The 19,981-nt window shown below is 41.1% G+C and overlaps 1 long non-coding RNA gene across 2 annotated transcripts in view; it reads left to right on the forward strand.

The window, feature by feature from the left end:
* The window catches only part of LOC141809968 (uncharacterized), a 231,588-nt gene that overhangs the window by 193,833 nt on the left and 17,774 nt on the right, over positions 1–19,981 (forward strand). The gene's annotated exons all lie outside the window — the stretch shown is intronic.

A 19,981-nucleotide genomic window follows, 5' to 3' on the forward strand; every position in this document is an offset into this window, starting at 1 on the left:
TAACTCTGATTTCCCTGAAGTGTATACTGCTCTCCGCCAGGCTTGGCCTTAAAAGTTACACAAGGAGCTACGCCAAGGCACAGCCCTGACTGAGGCTGCAACTGTCCATGAATTAACCCGTTTTGCAACAATATGACAACAAATGTCATTTAAAATAGAATAGAATAGAATAGAATGAAAAAGAAAATACTTTATTAATCAGGAGGAGCCACAGCAGCAATCAAGAAAACAAAAGTAAGAAAGTGTATAGAAAGTGCAAAAAGGTCCATAAGAAAATAGATGCTGACTGCTTGTCCATCATTGTCCAGTCAGCCAGCCTCCACCTCCACAGGGTCCAGGACTGAGCTTCTTCAGCAGTCTGTTCAGTCTCTGTCTCCTGGATCCTGTCTGCTCACAGCAGGTGAAGCTCTTCCAATGTTAGCTCCATTAGCCAAGTCTGTGTGTAGCACAATGCTACTCTGCTTTCTGGTATCCCCTCTGTTGCTGGATTAGTAAAGCTAGCTTGTCCATCTTATTGGAGATAGATCTTACGTTCCCAATAACGATGGATGGAAGGACAGGTCCATGTCATCACTTCTTAGCTCACACTGAGAACCAGCACGTCATCCTCACCTACTTCTCCTCACCTTGTTGGGAAACATCCGGCCTTGCACCAGTTAGCATTGACATGCTACAGGCTGCCAACAGCTGATTTCACATGTAAACAATGCATCTATGGTTACATGTAGGCTCTACAGACAAAAAAAAAAGAAAAAATATCACTGAAGACAAAACCAGTTTGGTGTCTATGACCAACAAATGAACCATACAAAGTAATGATCCACTCCAAATACAAAGATGACACAAAAAAAAACGGACAAAGAAGACAAAGCTGGCAGCCACAACCAACGGAGCGGTGCCTAGCAACCAAGCATTTTCTACTCACAATAAAAAATCTTAACATTACTAATGCAACTTTTTTTTTTAACTTATATGCAAGTAGACAACTTAGACAAAGATTTAGGTTTATAAAAAAATAGTTTCCAACTGTTTCCTGTCACATGACATCATCTGCTTTCAGCTCCTTCTGGTGGAAGACATGGTGGATGCAAATCGTTCTGGAAAGAGCCAATTTTCATAAATTTCTTATGAATTTCTCCCCAGACATGTCCATAATTATTTAATCATTCAAGTCTTTAAAGTAACCCTCCCCCAAAAATTGTACCTGGGATACATATATTTTTTGATCATGGGTGTATTTCTGTGAGTGGCAACAAAAGTTGCCGGTGGGAACATAGCTAGTTGCTAACTAAAGTGGATTGCTCATAATTTACTTCTTAGGTGCAATTTTCTTGACACACAAGTACTTACTATAGCCAGTGCCCACACTGACCCCCCTTCCCAGCAGCTCCCTGGGATACTACCGACCTGCCATTGCACAGGAACTGTCCTAGACTTCCCAATGACACAGTATACAAACAATGTCCCAGAATCCCATGATGAAACTCTTCCAGACCTCACTCCTTTTCACAGATAAGCCTCTTGACTTGATGGATGCCAAACGGTGTCCAGTGCTCGGTCAGCACATCCTCTCTTGGGTGCATCCAGTGCTGAGCCTTTCTTTCCTCCTTTGAGGAGCCAAACTTTCTTGACGCCATCAGGGAGTTTGTCTTTGCAGCTGAATCCCTCTCACATGTTTGATTCGCCCACCAGAGACGTTGGCTTCAGTACTGGGGACTTTGAGCACTAGCTGTACTCTGCACACAGACTTTGGGATGCTGTTCTTGCAAACAAGCACACTCCAGCTGAAAGATCCTGTTCTTCAGGATTACTAATGACATCGAGTTATGTCTTTTGGATTGGACATTTAATAACAGCTTAGCACAGAAACACGGTTTCACCAAGTTCTTTACACTTTCTCAGCCGTGTGTTTCTCTCTTCACAGTTGGTAAAATGAAAATAATACAACACCCCATAAACTCTGCTCACATAATATCCCTCCACTTTCAAACCCGTTTAGTTTCCCCTCCGTCAAATGAAGTTTGGGTTTCCACATTATTGGTGGCTGGAAATCAAGAGCTGAAAAATGAAAACATTAAAGTGAAACAGCAGCGAGCACGCCAAAGAAAAGCTGGCCGCCACACTGTGGGATGTTTAGCCTCTCGTGGGAAACGTACATCAGCAGGCTACTGGCAGTCTACTGACAGAACATCAGGACTTCACAGGGACCTAAACTGCTTTGAGAGGGTTTCAAGTCTCTGCCAGTGTAGCCGCTGACATGCCCAGAGACCAGTTTGAATATCATGTTGATTTTACAGTTAGCACAGCGATCTCAGACGCTCTGTAGCCTTTCTTCACCAGTGTTTGCGGTTTTATAAACATAGATGTGTGTTCTCACTCCACAACCACAGAAGAAGAAAAAACAAGGACTAATGTGATCAAACAGGAAGTTAGTCTCTCAAAATTTAACCAGTAACGTCTCAGTAGAACATCTTTTTTTCTTCATTTCACACACATGCTTCTTCCATCGTGCTAATGCCAACCATGTGGATTTCTGGGAGCTATTTAACCCTTTAAAGCAGACCTTGAAAAGCCTGTGACTGTATAACAAACTGTCCAGATCAAACTGACAGTATTGTTGCTTTGTTGTTTTGGAAAGTCCCACACAGCTGAAACATCTGGTTGTAAGGTTTAGTAAAACTTTCTTAATGCTGGAGCAGTGGTGTGCACATGAGGGGGGCAAGACAGCCCCTAAGCAAACCCCCCAAATGGTATGTGTGTTCTACTCTCACCAGCCACTTTATGAGGCACACCTGTCCAACGCAAATTTCTAATCAGCCAATCACATGGCAGCAACTCAATGCATTTAGGCATGTAGACATGGTCAAAACGAGCTGCTGCAGTTCAAACTGAGCATCAGAATGGGGAAGAAAGGTGATTTAAGGGACTTTGAACGTGGCATGGTTGTTGGTGCCAGACGGGCTAGTCTGAGTATTTCAGAAACTGCTGATCTACTGGGATTTTAACCAAAAACCATCTCTAGGGAGAAAATATTCAGTGAGCAGCAGTTCTGTGGGACAAAATGCCTTGTTGATGCCAGAGGTCAGAGGAGAATGGACAGACTGGTTGGAGCTGATAGAAAGGCAACAGTAACTCAAATAACCACTGGTTACAACCGAGGTCTGCAGAAGAGCATCTCTGAACACACAACACGTCCAACCTTGAGGCAGATGGGCTACAGCAGCAGAAGACCACACCGGGTGACCCTCCTGTCAGCTAAGAACAGGAAACTGAGGCTACAATTCACACAGCAACACCAAAACTGGACAACAGAAGATTGGAAAAACGTTGCCTGGTCTGATGAGTCTGGATTTCTGCTCCACATTCAGATGGTAGGGTCAGAATTTGGCCTCAACAACATGAAAGCATGGATCCATCCTGCCTTGTATCAACAGTTCAGGCTGCTGCTGGTGGTGTAATGGTGTGGGGGATATTTTCTTGGCTCACTTTGGGCCCCTTGGTACCAACTGAGCATGGTTTAAAGTCCACAGCCTACCTGAGTATTGTTGCTGACCATGTCCGTCCCTTTATGAGCACAGTGTGCCCATCTTCTGATGGCTACTTCCAGCAGGATAACGCTCCATGTCATAAAGCTGGAATGCTGGAATATGTGATGCTATCATGTCAATATGGACCAAACTCTCTGAGGAATGTTTCCAACGTTGAGAGCCAACTCACCTCTTTTAAAATCCTGTGGACTGGCTTCCCCCTGGATCTCCACTTCGCCTTTCTGTGCTCCTCTTCGCCTTTATATATCTGTGCCTGAGATTTTTCCCGGCTCTTTTGAGCGATTCCTCTTCTCTGCTGAGAGTGGCCGCAATTTCACACCATGAGTTTTTTTACCACTCAATTATCATGGTGATCTCTGGTCACTTAGACCACTAGGAGAATGTGGTCTTCTGCCATCTTGTCCCCGCATCTCTGTCCGGCAGGCTGGAAAGTTTTCGAGTGGGCCGGACTCAACCTTTAAAGTGCTATTTCTCCTCTCAAAGCATGCACTTGAATAGTTAACTTCCTGTTGCAGAATTGTTTTAAAGCCTTGGGTTGACTCTTGAGGATCTGCAGTTTGCAGCATTCCTGCATCATTTCTCAGCACCAAGCATTGCCTCTTGGACCGTACCCCTCCTTCATCTGCCATGAACTTGCACATATTTCTTTCTGGCCCAATGTCTCTCCAGACGAGCCAACAGATTACAATAAACTCCTCAACTTTTCTCGAAGAAATTTCACTCTAATCTTCCGTGTCCAAGTAAATTGAGAAGTCAAGGAAGAGAAGAGAGGATGATGTAATATCTTGTTTAAAAGTTTTGATTTTCCCAGAGACACAACTGCTTCAGAGGACACGTGTCCAGCCAATAACCACAAACTGTTATTTGAGATAACTGCAGACTTATTCTGGAAGTTAGTACGGCCAAACATCTGTAGTTTTTCCACTTTTGGATCATAATTGTACATCTTAATTACATCTGTATGACTGCGAAATCTCCTCATTTGTTCTAAAATTCACTGTGAGTGTGTGTTTATTATTCAGACGTTGTATAATTCCAGTTTGGGCACACTTGAAAAATCACTAGGAGGATTATCTGCTCAGAAACACGGTGTGAAATGTCAGTGTGAAGTTTTTGATTTTGGTGGACCCTGACTTAGAGGAGCAGCAGAGGACTTCCCCTCTTTGTTTTGTTATATTTCAGGCCCTCTGGGTGTGTTTGTGTATGTGTGTTTGTGTGTGTGTGCTGCTGATTAATGCAGCTTGATTTGGTGACTAATGGAAAAGCCATATGTGACCAGTTGTCTGATGAGAGTTAAACTTGTTGTCGTGGCACTCCGTCACCTCCAGACTCATTAGGTACGGACGCTGAGTCACAAGTATGATTGATTATTCCTTTTTGTGGAAACACACTGCCGTCTGCTCGTGTTAAAGAATATGAAGTGGACTCGGAGTCAATCTTTGATTACATTCGCTGCACGGGGAAGTTTTAGTGCCGTGGGGCGGCCTTATCTCCACATAACTCTGCTGCTTTGGCGAGGGATGAGTCACGGTGACCTCAGGACACCAGTTTCTGTCATGACCTTGTTGGATTTCTCTTATTGTGGTTGTATTTATTCTCTATTCTGGTGTGATTCTGCTCATCAGTTTGTGTTTGGAAGGTAAAACTGTTGCTACTGAGCTTGAGCTGTGAAATGTTGTTTCTTTCCTTTCCTTTCCTTTCCTTTCCTTTCCTTTCCTTTCCTTTCCTTTCCTTTCCTTTCCTTTCCTTTCCTTTGTATGCATATGTAAGCTCTGATTGATGGATGATTGGAAAGAAGACAGAGAGCTCATGTTTTTTGTTTTTGTTGGATGAAAAATGTATCTCCCACTCTTTTCCTCGTCTTATCTGGACAGCATGGGATTATACCCAAAGATTGCATCCTGAGGCCCACAGGGGAACACAGTGATTCTGATCTGCCAGCGGTGTCATTGTATTTGGGATAATCTCACTTATCACTGCAGACAATCTTCTGTATTGTAGAGGCGTTGGCTTGGTTATTGTGAAACTTCCATTTTTAGGTTTGTTCCGTCATCAGATACAGAGAAAGACGATGCACAGTCATTTAAAAACCTGCTTCTGTCTCATAAACACTGTTAAGAGTTGCACCTTTTTTTGTTTTTCTGCAACTATTCTTATTTATTTATTTTATTTTTATTTTATTTTATTTTTAAATTCTATTTTATCTTATTCTATTTTATTTTATTTTATTTTTAAATTTTATTTTATTTTATTTTATTCTATTTTATTTATTTTATTTTATTTTATTTTATTTTATTTTATATTGTTCCCTGTATATATTTTTGTATATTTTATATCTTAACTTTTTCTATATTCTTTCTTGCTTTTTTATTATTGTCTTGGTAATTATGAGCATCAACACACCAAAACAAATTCCTTACTCTGCAAAAAAACTTGATTCTGATTCTGATCAGGAATAGTGCCGATAATCTCTTTATTGTAGTTTTTTGGCGTCTGTGGGGGATAAGATGATTCACAGCCTCTTTCACATATTTCACAATGAGTGAAATATTCAGCTTTTTTTAAATAAAGCAGGATGACATAAAGTTAGCTTTGTATTGATTTAGCTATAAGATGTTTATCTTTGTCCACAGGGGGCGCTGAAGTTTAGCCCAAAGCTCTTCACAGCAGCTGTTAGTGTTCAGTCCGAGCCATTTTCTTTTTATCTTTATCTCCTTCACATATTATTTGTCAGCCTTGTTATCTTAAGGTCACAAGTTAATCATCTTGTTATCTCGAGAAAACAAAAGGCCGAGATACTCCATCACAAGGACATGACTGTTTGTTTGTGTTCGGTGTGCTCGCCTGTGAAGCTGCAGCGGGCCTCTCCTCTCCTCCTCCTCTTGGATTTTAAGGACTGATATGAACATTTCCCCCCTAAAGAGAGAAAAAAAGACAAGTTAGGCCTTGATTGTAGAAAGATCTGATGCTTTGATTTGTAATCTGTACTTCTTGATCTCGCTTTTCAACTTCCAGCTCTTCTGATGACCTGTTTGGGGTTTACAGATGTTTTGTGTCATAATTTCAAACTCCAGAGTTAATGATTTGAAAAGATGCAAACACAGATTCTTTTGGGGTACATTGTGTTTTTAATGCAAAGAGAAAATAGAGCAAGTGCTTTGCCAAACCCATACATAGCAGTGTTTTTCCAGACGTTAAACCTGACCCAGCCAATCAAAATGAACCCCGTCATTCAGTGTGGTGTGGATGACAGGCTGAAACGTATAAAACCATATTGTCACCCTATTAAAATAATTGCCTTTGTTGTTTTTTGATGAAAATGAATTTTTGGCTTGAATCATCTCTTGACAATGGCAGCAATCCCTGATAAAATCACTTGAATCTTTAGCTAAAAGGATCATGATCTTTATGCCCTACAGGACAAAGGCCTTAGTCAAGAGCGTGACTTAGGCCATTTTATTCCTAGCCCAAGCCAAATTTTGGATTATTTAGGATAAAATGTGTAACTTGGGCAATTTAACTGGTTTTAATTATGGTGGCTGCTTCAAAAAGAAATAGAAACTTAAGTGCAGAAGAAGCTGTAAACATGATTCTTGAACCAGTTTCTACTGGTGAGTGATTAGGTTTACTTTCATAAAGGCCAGGGTATAATGTTGTGTAGTAACATAGTCTAAAATTCACAAGTTATAGTTTAACTACAATTTAGCTACTTCTAGCTAGCTACCTATTACTGGCTAGCCCACTTATTTCTGTAACCAAACAATGAGTTCAAGGGGATAATACCCCTCAAAGTTTTGAAATTAAAGAAATGTTTTTACTTTTTGGTAGGAGATGTATGAGTATGCCTAGTCAGTGTAGGATTGACCTGACATTTGTTCAGTTTAGGTTGGATTTATCTACATTTTGAGTTTGCTTTATGGAATTAAAGGACAGTTAATGGTCAGGTTTTAAAAAGTTGTTCAAACTGGATGTTGGAAATGGGTTAGGTTCAACAAAAAACCCAGCAAAGAAGACATGGAGAAGTGAGGAAAGGGACTGCCTCCTGACCAATTTCAGGGTAATTACAGTTTTGAGTTTGCACTGTGGTATGAAAGGGCAGTTTTTGGTTGAACAATTAATAAATATCATATGCTCTGTATTTTTTAAAGTTTTGGGGGTTTCCCAAAAATTTTAAAAAATGACTTTGACCATCGTTTTAACAGGGTGACAATATGTGGTTTCCTAGTTACTTGGCTACATGTGGTCATGGCCTCAGTTTAAGTCCGGATCATTGGGACACAATCGTAGAACAAAGTTCTAAACGCTGTCCTCATGGAGTAACGACTGAAATCCTGAGCAAAGAGCGCAGATAACCCAGAGGTCTAGGTTGCACCCCATGAGGTTTGGCCACGACCAGGGGGCCCGGGTTTGAATCCAGCCTTTGGCCTGTTTCACTTTGTTTCCTTATCCATCCACTGTCCTGTTCTCTCCAATTAAAGGCAAAAAAAAATCCCAAACAAATAATTTTGAAGTAAATTAATGAATAAAATTGTGAGCAATTCAAAGGAAAGAGAAAAGAAACATGCCAAGATTTAAAAAAAAAAAAAAAAAACAGACTCTTTTCACAAAACAAAGCTCAGTAAAAGGGAAACAAAATCACTGCTGCTGAAAAGCTGAGAAATCAAACTAACCAATTTCACTTTAATGTGACAGGGGTGCCTTTAGAGAAAGAACTACTCTTTCTAAGAAACTGGAAAAAGCCAAACTGTGAAGGAGGATGTGCTCATGCACACACACACACACACCAAGCAAGGAGCAACCTCTCACTACCTCAGACGGTGAGCTAATGAGTCAGCACAGGGAGCTGGAGGGTTTATATAAGACTCTCACACCTGCTCCAAATCACACACTCACACACACAAACCTGAGCCTGGAGTGTGAGGACGACCTCACACACGTATCTGATAACACAGACGTTACAACCTTTACAATTTAAATGCTAAATATCTTTGTGTTATCTTCCCTCAAAGAGTTCACATTCAAAGTTTAACAAATCCAACATGTTATCATTACCAGGGTTATTCTGAGTTACAGACCAGAATACCTCACGTAAGATACCAAACATTCAAGATAAATAATTCTGACTCGTGGCGTTATGAAAAAGCTCGACTTAAACTTTGTCAAAGTAGGGTGAGTTAAAGAGGTCTTTGCATACAGCTTCAGGGTGCCCACCTTTCAATCTGGTCAGCCTTGTCCTCATATGTGAAAAACTTCAGAGTTTAAAAGCTTAAAAAATAAAATCTGACAAAAAAATAGAAAAATAAAAAATAAATAACAACCTGGAGAGTGTGCTGATAGAAAAAGGAGGTATAAAGACATTTTGCTGTAAAGATCACCTTTTGTATTGGTGTGTATGTGGTTTCTGGGGCCTCTGCAGCCAGCCTCTAGTGGACACTCAAGGAACTGCAGTTTCTAACACTTCATCAGGTTCCAATTTAAATTTAAGATATGAAAGATGCTTGATTTTATATGAGAAGTAGATAGAGGTGGAGGATACAGAAAGACATATCAGAGATGTAAAGCGGGTTTGGAGTTGGTTTTTAAATGAGTGAAATGAGTCAAGCTGTGGATGTTTGGAGAGGAGAGTTGGGGGAAAGCTCTTTTCCCCGAGGTAAAAATGAGTTAATCCATCATTGAAATGTTGTCACTCCATTAGCACAGAGTCAGAGCTGGACGAATGAGCTGACTGAATGAGGCAGGTTGGACAGGTAGACTCCAGGCGTATGTTGAGGTTTTATTTACAGAGCCAGCAGCCGCCAGCAGTGCTGACTCTCCTCACCTCCTGAAGGTTAGGGGAACATTTTCAACACGGTGATTCATCACGAAGCAGACTTCCCCTGCTTTCTTATCTCATGTCATGTGGGTCAGGGCCTGTGCCCTGCTCCGGCAGTCCTTGGCGCGCCGTTCCATGATGGATCGTGTAAAGGTGCGGTGATTTAAATCCAGGGTAACACAAGCCTCCTCTGAAACAAACCTCCTGCTTCCTCCATGGCGGCGCAACTCGGGGACGTGATTAGTCGTGTTCTTTGATACGTGGCGCAGCATAACCTCAGATATTTTATCAGGAATGTAAATGAGACGGGCCCTGAGCTTTAAATGGATCAGTGTCACATCTGGGGAGGTTTTTTTTCTCTCACTGATGGAGCAAATAGGCTGCAAGGCGGTGGCCGCTTCATGCCGTTTGTTGCTGTTTATTTTCTCACCCATTTCTGCTTGATGTGCTAATTCTCAGCTGTTTGTTTTTGCATCAATTGTAACGTGTTAACTCGGCCTTGACTCTTGCAGGTTAGCCACCAGGGAGGAGGTGTTAGGGTCACGCTGAGCACGGGTGGCCTCGGGAAAATAAGATAGCAGTTAGATGAACAACCTGAGGAGGGAGGGGATTTGTTCATGAACAAGACTGAGTTTCTCTCTTTTCTCTCATGGCTTTTTGAGGACACAGAGGCCATAATTTGTCTCGTTAATGCTGCTTAATCCGCTTCTGGAGATCGTCCGGGGGTCTGTGTGCTGCCCTGCAGTAATGCCTTCCAGGCTGCTGTCAGAGGAAGGATAAAATTATTTTTATTAATCTGTTTTTAAAGGCCTCACAAGGTTCTGCCGTTGAGGGCTATCAGAGTGAACGATGATCAGGCTGAGACAATAGGTTTAGCGCCCGCATTAGAGCGACTAATGGTGCTCTCCATCTTCCAACACACACACACACACACACACACACACACACACACACACACACACACACACACACACACACACACACACACACACACACACACACACACACACATGGGAAGGAGTCACGTGCAGGAAAGCTTACACATTTTTCACAGGAGATTAAAACATTATCTGTCAGAAATGTATCCTAAAGTTTAAATGTGAAGTGTGTAGAAATATGAATTTTAGCGACATGGAGTGTTCACATGTTGCTAAAACATCCCATCACTAAGCAACTCTCAGCTTTTACAGATCAAACAGGATCCTAAAGATGGACTCATTTGTTCTGATCATCATGTTGATGGGCGTTGATGCTGAAGCTCAAATCCACCTCTGACTGTCAGAGAGAAAAGAAAACTCTCAGACAGAGAAACGCTGACATCAGTTAGGGCTATTCCATCAAAAATACGGTTGGGCCGAATTTTCAGACTAAGGACATGAACTGGGCCGCACATTTTTAGCAGCAAAGTTAAGATTCAAGATTCAATACTTGGTTGCCATGCCAACACTCTCGATTGGACAATAGAGACAAAAAAGAAGAGGATAAAATCCATCTGTTTTATAAAACAATCTAGTAAAATTGATCAGATAGTTAGATATGATAAATATAACCATGGAAATACACACAGCACTTGTGGCAAAATTTGGCAAAAGTAAGATACAATAAAACTGCTCCAAGATATATAATAATAATAAATAAATAATAATAATAAATAAATAAATAAATAAGTACAGTGCATATTAAAAGTACCAAACTTAAAATAAAACCGATATTTGACTGTTGAACTGAAGTGATATTAAAAGTGCTTTAAAGTGTGAAGGAGTTGGATGGCTAGAGGATTTGGAACCTGCTTGTTCTGGTTTTAATGCATCTCAACCTTTTCTGTGAGGGAAGAAAGTTAAAAAAGTCAGTAAGCTGGATGGTGGGGGTCTTTTAAAATCTTCAGGCCAACCCTGAGCAGCCCGGCCTCATAGTCTGCTTTATTACAGCACAGCTCCGGTTGTTAGACACAGTCAAACTCTGATTTTTAGCCGCCCCTTCATGGGATACCTCAGGAAAGTTTGTCAGAAACGCGGCATGTTTTTCATCAGAGCAAACACATTGGTTTGGTTTTTGGGTAGTTAAATAAATACTTTCTAGTCCACGCAGGATTAAACACACGATTATCTTTGCTTTTCGTTGAAGGGTAGAAAGAGAGGTGCTATTTTCACCTGTGTAGGACTGCTAAAGTTGACTTTTCAAACGCACCTGCTAATGACACAATGCAGTGGGTTAGTTGCTAGGTTACAATTGGTGTTGCCGTCAATATTTGTAATAATGTTGGAATTTTTGTAAGAACTTGTCAGTGTTTGTAAAAGATGTTTTTCTCATCAGATCTGAATCCCAATCACATAGCAGCTTCTTCCGGGCCACTCAAAGTTTGCCTTTGGGCCACTAATTGAATTGCTCTGGACTATACCATAAACAACAAACAATGACATTACAACCAATAAACAACGCTATGGACACTACGTTGCAGCTTGTAATGCCACATTGTATGATAATGCCCCAAATTTGTAATAATGTAATAAATTTTCTCTTCATTTTATAATGTCACATTTTGTAATAAAATTTTTGAACATAATATGTAATAAAATTTGCCGCATTATGTTATTAGTTCTGACTTATTACATCACTTATTTCAAAATTTGGTTTCCCACCTGCAATAAGTGAGAACTTATTACATAATGTGGGAAATTGTATTACAAAATGCAGCATTATTACATAACAAAGTGAAAATCTATTACTTTATTACATATTGGATCATTGTTACATAATGTGGCGTTACACACCTTTACCTGTGGAGCAGAAAACAGCCAACTTCAGCGTCGTCCTTTAGACCAAACTTTTTCATTGATGACCCCCAGCTTGAAAACTCCACACCCATGTTTACTCTCTTTTAAGTCGCTGTCTGTCCTGGTTTCTCTTCATTTCTTTCTGATCTTTTTGGACAAAATGTGATGGATTTAGACTCATGTGATCCATGTTTGTGATTCTCCATCAGCAAATACTCTCAATAACAATTCTTTTATGCAAAACAACAAAAATATTAACTTTTACTGCAAAAAAACTGAAATCTTATCAAGTATTTTTGTCTTATATTTAGTAAAAAATTGTCTCATTGTACTAGATATAAGCCACATTCAACTGGTCAGTCCAGAAAAATGTCTTATTTCAGGTTATTTAAAGACAAAGTAAGGTCTAAGTTGCTTGTAACAAGTCAAAAAAAAAATGCTAATGGAACAAGAAAAATTAGCTTGAAACTAGAAATTCTTAAAACAAGTAACTTTTCTCTTGTTCCATTTGCAGATTTTTTTTTTTTACTTGTTTAAAGAAATTCAGACCTAATTTTTGTCTTTAAATAACTTGAAATAAGACATTTTTCTGGACTGGTCAGGTTAATGTGGCTCATATTAAGTCTAAAAAGACATTTTCTTCTAGAAATAAGACAAAAACACATGATAAGATTTCAGTTTTTCCTCTTCAACGTTTCCTCTCCTCCTGGCTTCCAGGTAGCTTTCAGCAACAGCAGCCAGCAAAGCCATGTTTTGCTCTTTCCACATCCCAAAATCTGCCGTGGACAATGATCATTCATTATGTCTGCCTCCATAGGCGAGACCGACAGTAATATAAACATAAAAAACTTTTTTCTAGCGTAATAAAAAGAAAACAAAAGCTTTATTGGGATTATTATTCACTTGTTTAAGATATTTCACATAAACATTATATCTCATTTCCTCTGTTTCTGCACCTTTAAGAAATCCCAAAGTGACAAAAAGAAAGAAAGGTGGGACCGTTTTCTGGTCTTTGTTTGGGGGAAAGCAGCCAGTTTCCATTACAGCCCTCTGTTTCTGTTTAAAGCGTCCAGGCTGCCGTCCAAGAACCAGAAACGAGAGGGAAAGAGAAAGAACTAAAGCCCTTCGGCTGGGGAAACAACTGTTGTGTCTGTTTGACTTTATGAGGAATAATCTGGGCATAGTTCTGCTTCTGTAATCCATATAATAAGCTCACTTTGGGTCAAACAGCTCGATTACGCTCCATGCTGGAGTCCTGCTCGTGATCGTCTGTTTACTGCGGTCAGAAATAACTGCGTTTATGGCTCCTGCTGTCCGGGCTCGGGCTGGATTAGCCGTATTATGACTCCAGCAGCTGCTTGATGGACGTGCTTACAAAGAAGATTGTTGCTGAGCACTAATGAGCGCTTATTATCTAAATTTAAACTACTGTATCATCCTCTCGTCATCTCTTACAGCGCAGTCATCATCGTATCCTGTAAATATGTATGAGCGTGTCTGGTTTTACTGCAGGCCTCGTGTTGTGTTTGTCGGTGAAATCAAATCAGAAAAAGAGATTTTCTGTCAAACACATGCCGATGCACCTCAAGAGAGTTTTATTTTTCAGTGTCTGTGATCTGATCCCAAGCAGAGATGTTGGTTTTTTCATCTCTCCGGCCTCTGTGGCTCAGGTTTTGTTTGTTAGCCTTTGCGGTGTTTTCCGTCCATTTCTCAGACGATTTCCTGCCGATGCTCTGTTTATTTTTTCTCCCCTTTTGAATCTTTTTACATAAATCTCACTGATTGGATGTTGGGTAAACCTAGAGAAATTATGCAACTCGAATCACTCTTTTCAGATTTCACATCTGTATTTCTCGACTCGTCAAAGCAGGGTTTCTTGTTTGTTTGTTTCTTTGCGGGTATCTGGAGAAACCACCTCTTTGATCAGAGATGCAAACGACGAGCTGTGACACAAACTTTTGCTCCTCTTGGTGTCTGTTTTATCTGTTTTTTCTCTTTACTCCATCCTCTTCTTCTTCTGCTTCTTCTTCCTCTTCCCTCCTGTCTCTGCATCCGTGCCGGAAACATCCGGATCATGGCTCCACACTAACAAAGACACAGCTGGTCTGGGTCTGCATGTGGGCCGGCTGCAGCAGCTTTATTTACACCTCTTCCTCTCTGTCTCTGCAGCAGATGGCTGCACTGCTCAATTGGACTCAGCCATTGTTCCCCGTGTAATTGGTGCTTGGAACCAAGTGCCTCATTAATTATGCAAAAGGCTCCTGTTTTAATGCACAGCGAGCCCAGTCTTACTGAAGTGTAATACTTATCAAGTGAGTGCTCTGCTGCATTATGCATCGAACGGTTTGATTTATTTTTATTGTGGGGCTGTAACCAAGTGGTTTCAGATCTGATCTCCTGGACAAAAGCAAGAGGAGGAATATGAATGAGAGGCTTTGTGACGGGATGGAGCCAGAGAGTGCTGGACTTAAGTTTTGGAGCCTTTAAAAACTTTTCTCACACGTTGAAAAATTCATTCTTAGAGAAGATTTTCTGGAAGGTTTCAATAGAAATGAAGAATCTGGCTGCACTGAGGAAGAGGAGTATGAAATGTGCAGTGTGAAATGTGTTTAAGGGATTTCTCTCATGAAAGTCTGGGAAATGATCCTCTGGTGTAACTTTTAGTTTTAGGAGAGCGTGCAGCTTTGAGGCGCCGATTGTAAAGTTGCACGCACTGCAAATAACAACAACATTTCTCCACATTTAGCTCTAAAGCATCACTTTTTCTGCAGATTTAGAGAATTATTTGTGAAATATATTTGTCAAATATTATATATAAATTTCCTGATTCTAAATATTTGGCTAAGGTACTGAACCTCTAGTTTTATTCTTAATATTTAACTAAGGGTGTATACAGACCTGGACTGTTTGGTCCACTTTAAACGAACCAGGGTTCGTTTCCCACGCTGATGCGGACTTTTCATGCAGGTGTGAATAGACACAAACGAACCCTGGTGCGGACCAAACAAGTGGACTGAGACCCACTTTTTGAGGTGGTCTCAGTCCGCAGGCCCGGTGCAGGTCTGAATACAAACCAAGGTCCATCCGAACTAACTACAGGATACATGCGCCTTTTGGGCCTATAAAGCCACTGTAACTTAACCGTCTTTGATTCATCCTGATCCTCCACCTTCTGTTTAGCCACACTGTTGCTAGCATGTTGTGGGTCAGGACACGCAGAGCATAGCGTCTCCTTGCTGCATGTATTCGTCTTCCTGTTCCTAAATTGTAAACGGTGTTGTTAAGCCTGCTTTGAAGTAGCTGCTCTTGAAACTGAAAATGATTTTGCAGCTCTAATAAGAGCACAAACACACATGTTTACCTCCATGTCCTGGTCTGTACTCTGTGTGTCACCTTTGTCAGTGCTGTCCAATGAGAGCACTGATCGTCACACACGTGGATGTGTTTACAGAATATAGTCCACTTGCAAAAAGTACAATCTGAATACGAACCGCACCAAACAAAAAAAATAAAGCCCGCTTTTGGTCCGGACCAAACAAGTGGACCAAAGGACCTTTCTGGTCTGAATACAGCCTTAGTCTAAATATTTATCACAGATTTCTAAATATGAAGTCAAGATTTCTAAATCTTAAGGTAAGATTTTTCTAAATATTTAGCCAATATGCAAATTAACACTCCTGTCCGCAGGAAGTACCAAAGTAAAAGTTGAAGGAAGTGATCCAGCCAAGCAGGATTTTGAGAAAGTCATACAAAGTTGGCTAAATGTGGGGTTAGAAAATAAACATACCAAGTGCTGTGATGGCACCGTTAGAGATCCAGTGGCCGACATCGAAGAAGAAGAGCTTGACATTCTCCAAATCGCTTCCTCAAACTTTTATTTTGGTAACACCCAGCAGGCAGGAGTGTGAATTTGCATATTTGCTAAATATTTCGAAATTGTTCCTCAAGGTTTAGAAATCCTGACTTCATTTTTAGAAATCTTTTAGAAATCTTTCCCTAAGATTTATAGATGTTTGCTGAAGATTAAGAAATCTTGACATAATATTTAGAAACCTTGGTAAATATCTTGTAATTTTTGCTTAAGATTTATAAATTTTTGATAAATATTTAGAACGAAACTAAATGTTAAGAAACCTAGTGAAATATCTAGAATCAGGACATTTGTTTATAAGATTAAAAAATAACATTCAACATTTAGATAAAACATTCAACTTTTATGTATAATATCTGACAAATATATTTCACAAATATTTCTCTAAATCTGCAGCCCTATATGCTCCACTTTGTAGCTTGTGCATCACGTTGTGAAGGTGCTCGTCCAAATGTAGAGAAGTCCATGTTGGTTGGATTTCAGGCATTTAGCTGTTGTTGTCTGAATGTGAAGCGAACTTGTTGGAACAGCAAGTATTTGACTTCTCCCTCTGCTGCATGAGTGAAAAAACGCAAAAGAAGGTCAGACCCACAGGATCAGTTCATGGACGCAAACTCTGCCTCCTATTTCAACCTTAATCCAGACTCCTGAGCAGTAACCCGCAGCCATTTTCCCTCTACCATACATCTGCTGGTTGTCACAACACCGGCCGTCCAGTCCGAACATGTGTGTTTGATATGGCTGATCGGTTGGGGGGGGATATGTAAACGGTTGTCAGTGGTGGTTTGAGGGGATCAGTTTGCAGATATTACACTCAGACCTGCAGAGCGGCTCAGATGAAGCGACAGGAGCCGTGTTTTAAACTGTGCAGGGTGGTTGTTTCTCTTTGAGTGCAGACGATTGTATGCATATATTAGATATTGTATGCACCGTTCAGCTCCTGTTATGCTTTATGATCATTATGCTGCAGCATTTTACAAATGATATCATTCCAACATTGATCCAAATGTACTTAATGTAAAAAGCTGTTATTTGATTCGCTGATGAAATCCTTTCAGATGCTGCGATGCATCAAACAGCGCTCACGCCAGCTCCTATTAATGAATAAAACGTCACCATAACAGCATCATCCATCAAATCTTATTAACATATAAACTTAATGTCCCGCTGTTATATGACGCTGTATTGATTCTTTCATGTGTTAATGTATACCTGCAGCTCTGTGTGTGGTTGCACGCCTGAGGGTGTGTGTTTTTCTATTGTACATCTGTGCACATGTGTGTGTATGTAGGAGGGGTGTAAGCTCAGTGGAGTGTGACCTTGTTGCACGGTGTGCGCCAGCTCTTACCTCTCGTGTTTAATGTAACATATGAAGCCCAATTAGATCATTGCAGGCGCCAGTGTGAGAGTCGGCGTTTATTACAGAGCAGGGAAATGATCGAACCGTGGGGTGAAAACACTTTGCAGCGTTTGCAGCTTATATCCATGTGAAACAGTACATAACAATATCATGATTAATCGATGGTGGCCTGTAAGGGCTAAACACACAGCAACAACTGAAACAACATGCATAAAGATGAACCATATTCAGAAACGCTACACATTCAACAGCAAATGCGCCGACAAAAACACACATCAAACAGGCAGCTAATACGAAATCGAAACTTAAGTCAAAAACACATACAACCAGAAACACTGAAGGTCAGTCTTAGAGCAAAGTACTCAAGGCTTGTGCTCTGTGGTACAGGTCACGAGAGAGAAGCAGAGGAAGAGGCGCCTACTTAGCAACCTTGTTGCATATTTAGTGTTGATCAAATGACAACTTCTGGTCTATGAACATGAAACAATGTGGACGTGCTAAAATCTAATGTTTCTCAAATGTCAGTTTGAGGCTGGCTCCAGAAGTACCAGAAGTCACATACACACAAAGCCAAAAAAAGCTGTTTCAGAGCAGAAGTTTACCTGTTTACAGCATAGACTGTATAAAACATGGACGTAGTCTTGCCGACGTCACCCGTCTGTTACTGAAACAGAAAATGAAGCACATCGGCTATAGCGTCCATATTGGTAGTGGCAAGGGCTTCACCTACAGCCATAGGGCGCCGGCCGTCACGTGACCCTCAGCTGTGCCTCTCATTGGGGGAGCTTGTGATCTTAATATCCTCTGAACGGCCACGTCAGAAAAAAATTCACCCCCTGTACAGTGGATGCCGATAGTAAAATAGCGACTCAGACAGGAGACGTTTTTTGAACCAGGCTGTAAATAGGTTAATTTCTGCTTTGAAAACAGCTTTTTTTGGCTTGGTGTGTATGTGACTTCCAGTACTTCCAGAGCAAGCCTCAAGCGAACACTCGAGAAACTTCAGGTTTTAGCACTTCTGCATTGTCTCATATTCTGAGACCGGAGGTTGCCGCTTGGTTTACAGCCTGGTTCAAAAAAAAAAAAAAAAATGTCTCCTGTCTGAATCAGTAATTTCACTATCAGCACACACTGTGCAGGGGGTGAATTTTTTCCTAACCCAGCAGTTCAGAGGATATTAGGATCGCAAGCTTGCCCAATCAGAAGCACAGCTCAGGTAACTTGACTGACTGGTGCCCTATAGCTGTACGCGAAGCCCTTGCCACTTCCAATATGGCCGTGATAGCCGATCTGCTTCATTTTTCTGTTTCAGAAACAGACAGGTGACATCAGAGAGACTACATCTATTTATTATACAGTCTATTTTGTCGATCCTTGCAGTTCTCATGTCAGAATATCGACCCTTCTCCTTTATCTGGGCTTGGGACTGACAAAAGTGACCATAAAGAGACAGGGATAGATTCAAGATTCATGTGTTTGCAGTCCCCTGCTCTGGATGCAGGTGTGAGCCATAGAATAGAATAGAATAGAATAGAATAGAATAGAAAATACTTTATTTATCCCCGAGGGGAAATTCAGGAGTCACCGCAGCATTTAAGAAAACAAAAGTAAGAAAGAGTATAGAAAGTGCAAAAAGGTCCATAAGAAATTAGATGACGACATCCCGTCCACCACTCGTCCACCACTCGTCCACCACTCTCCAGCCCAGTCAGTCTCCACCTCCACAGGGTCCAGGACTGAGCCTCCCCAGCAGCCTGTTCAGTCTCTGTCTCCTGGATCCTGTCTGCTCACAGCAGGCGAAGCTCCTCCAATGTGGGGCCGGCGTCCGATGTCAGCTCCGTCAGCCACATCCGTGAACAGCACGATGCCGCTGGGTTAGCACAGCTAGCTCTTCCATCCCCCGGGGCTAGATCCCACGTTCCCAACAACGATGGATGGAAGGACAGGTCCACGTCGTCACCTCCCAGCTCACATCCGAGAACCAGCACGTCGTCCTCACCTCCTTCTCCTCAGCTCGAGGGAAATCATCAAGCCCTACACTAGTTAGCATTGACATGCTACAGGCTGCTAACAGCTAATTTCGCATGTAAACAATGCAGCCATGGTTACATGTAGGATCTCCAGACAAACACAGGAGAAAAGTAGTAAAAAATATCGCCAAAGCCACAAAAAGTTTGGTGTCCGTGACCAACAATGAACCATACAAAGTAATGATCCACTCCAAATACAAAGATTACGAAAAAGAGACGAAAAAAATTACAAGAAACGGACAAAGAAGAGAGAGCTGCTGCAACAGGCAGCTACTTGGGCAGCGCCTAGTAACCAATCCAGAATGTATATAGAGTGGACAGTGTGGCTCCGCCATTTACCATTGTATGGTTTTGAAGCCAAAATACTCCTGTCACAGGTGCCGCCATTGGCAGCCAGACTCTAAGCAGTAGAGGCTATGAGGGACGCAGAGTGAATCTTAGTCCATCCAGGTGACTGAGTCTAATCACTTCTTGGCAATTCCCCGAAAAAAATACACAAGAACGGCAGCTGTCAATTATCATTAAATGTGATGCAATTCCTTGTTTTAACCTCTTATAACTAATGAAAACAAAACTTGGGGGGAAA

The sequence above is a fragment of the Halichoeres trimaculatus genome, unplaced genomic scaffold (genome assembly GCF_033239565.1).
Source record: "Halichoeres trimaculatus isolate MK-OKI-2021-1 unplaced genomic scaffold, fHalTri1.1 fHalTri1_scaffold_20, whole genome shotgun sequence".
Lineage (NCBI taxonomy): Eukaryota > Metazoa > Chordata > Actinopteri > Labriformes > Labridae > Halichoeres > Halichoeres trimaculatus.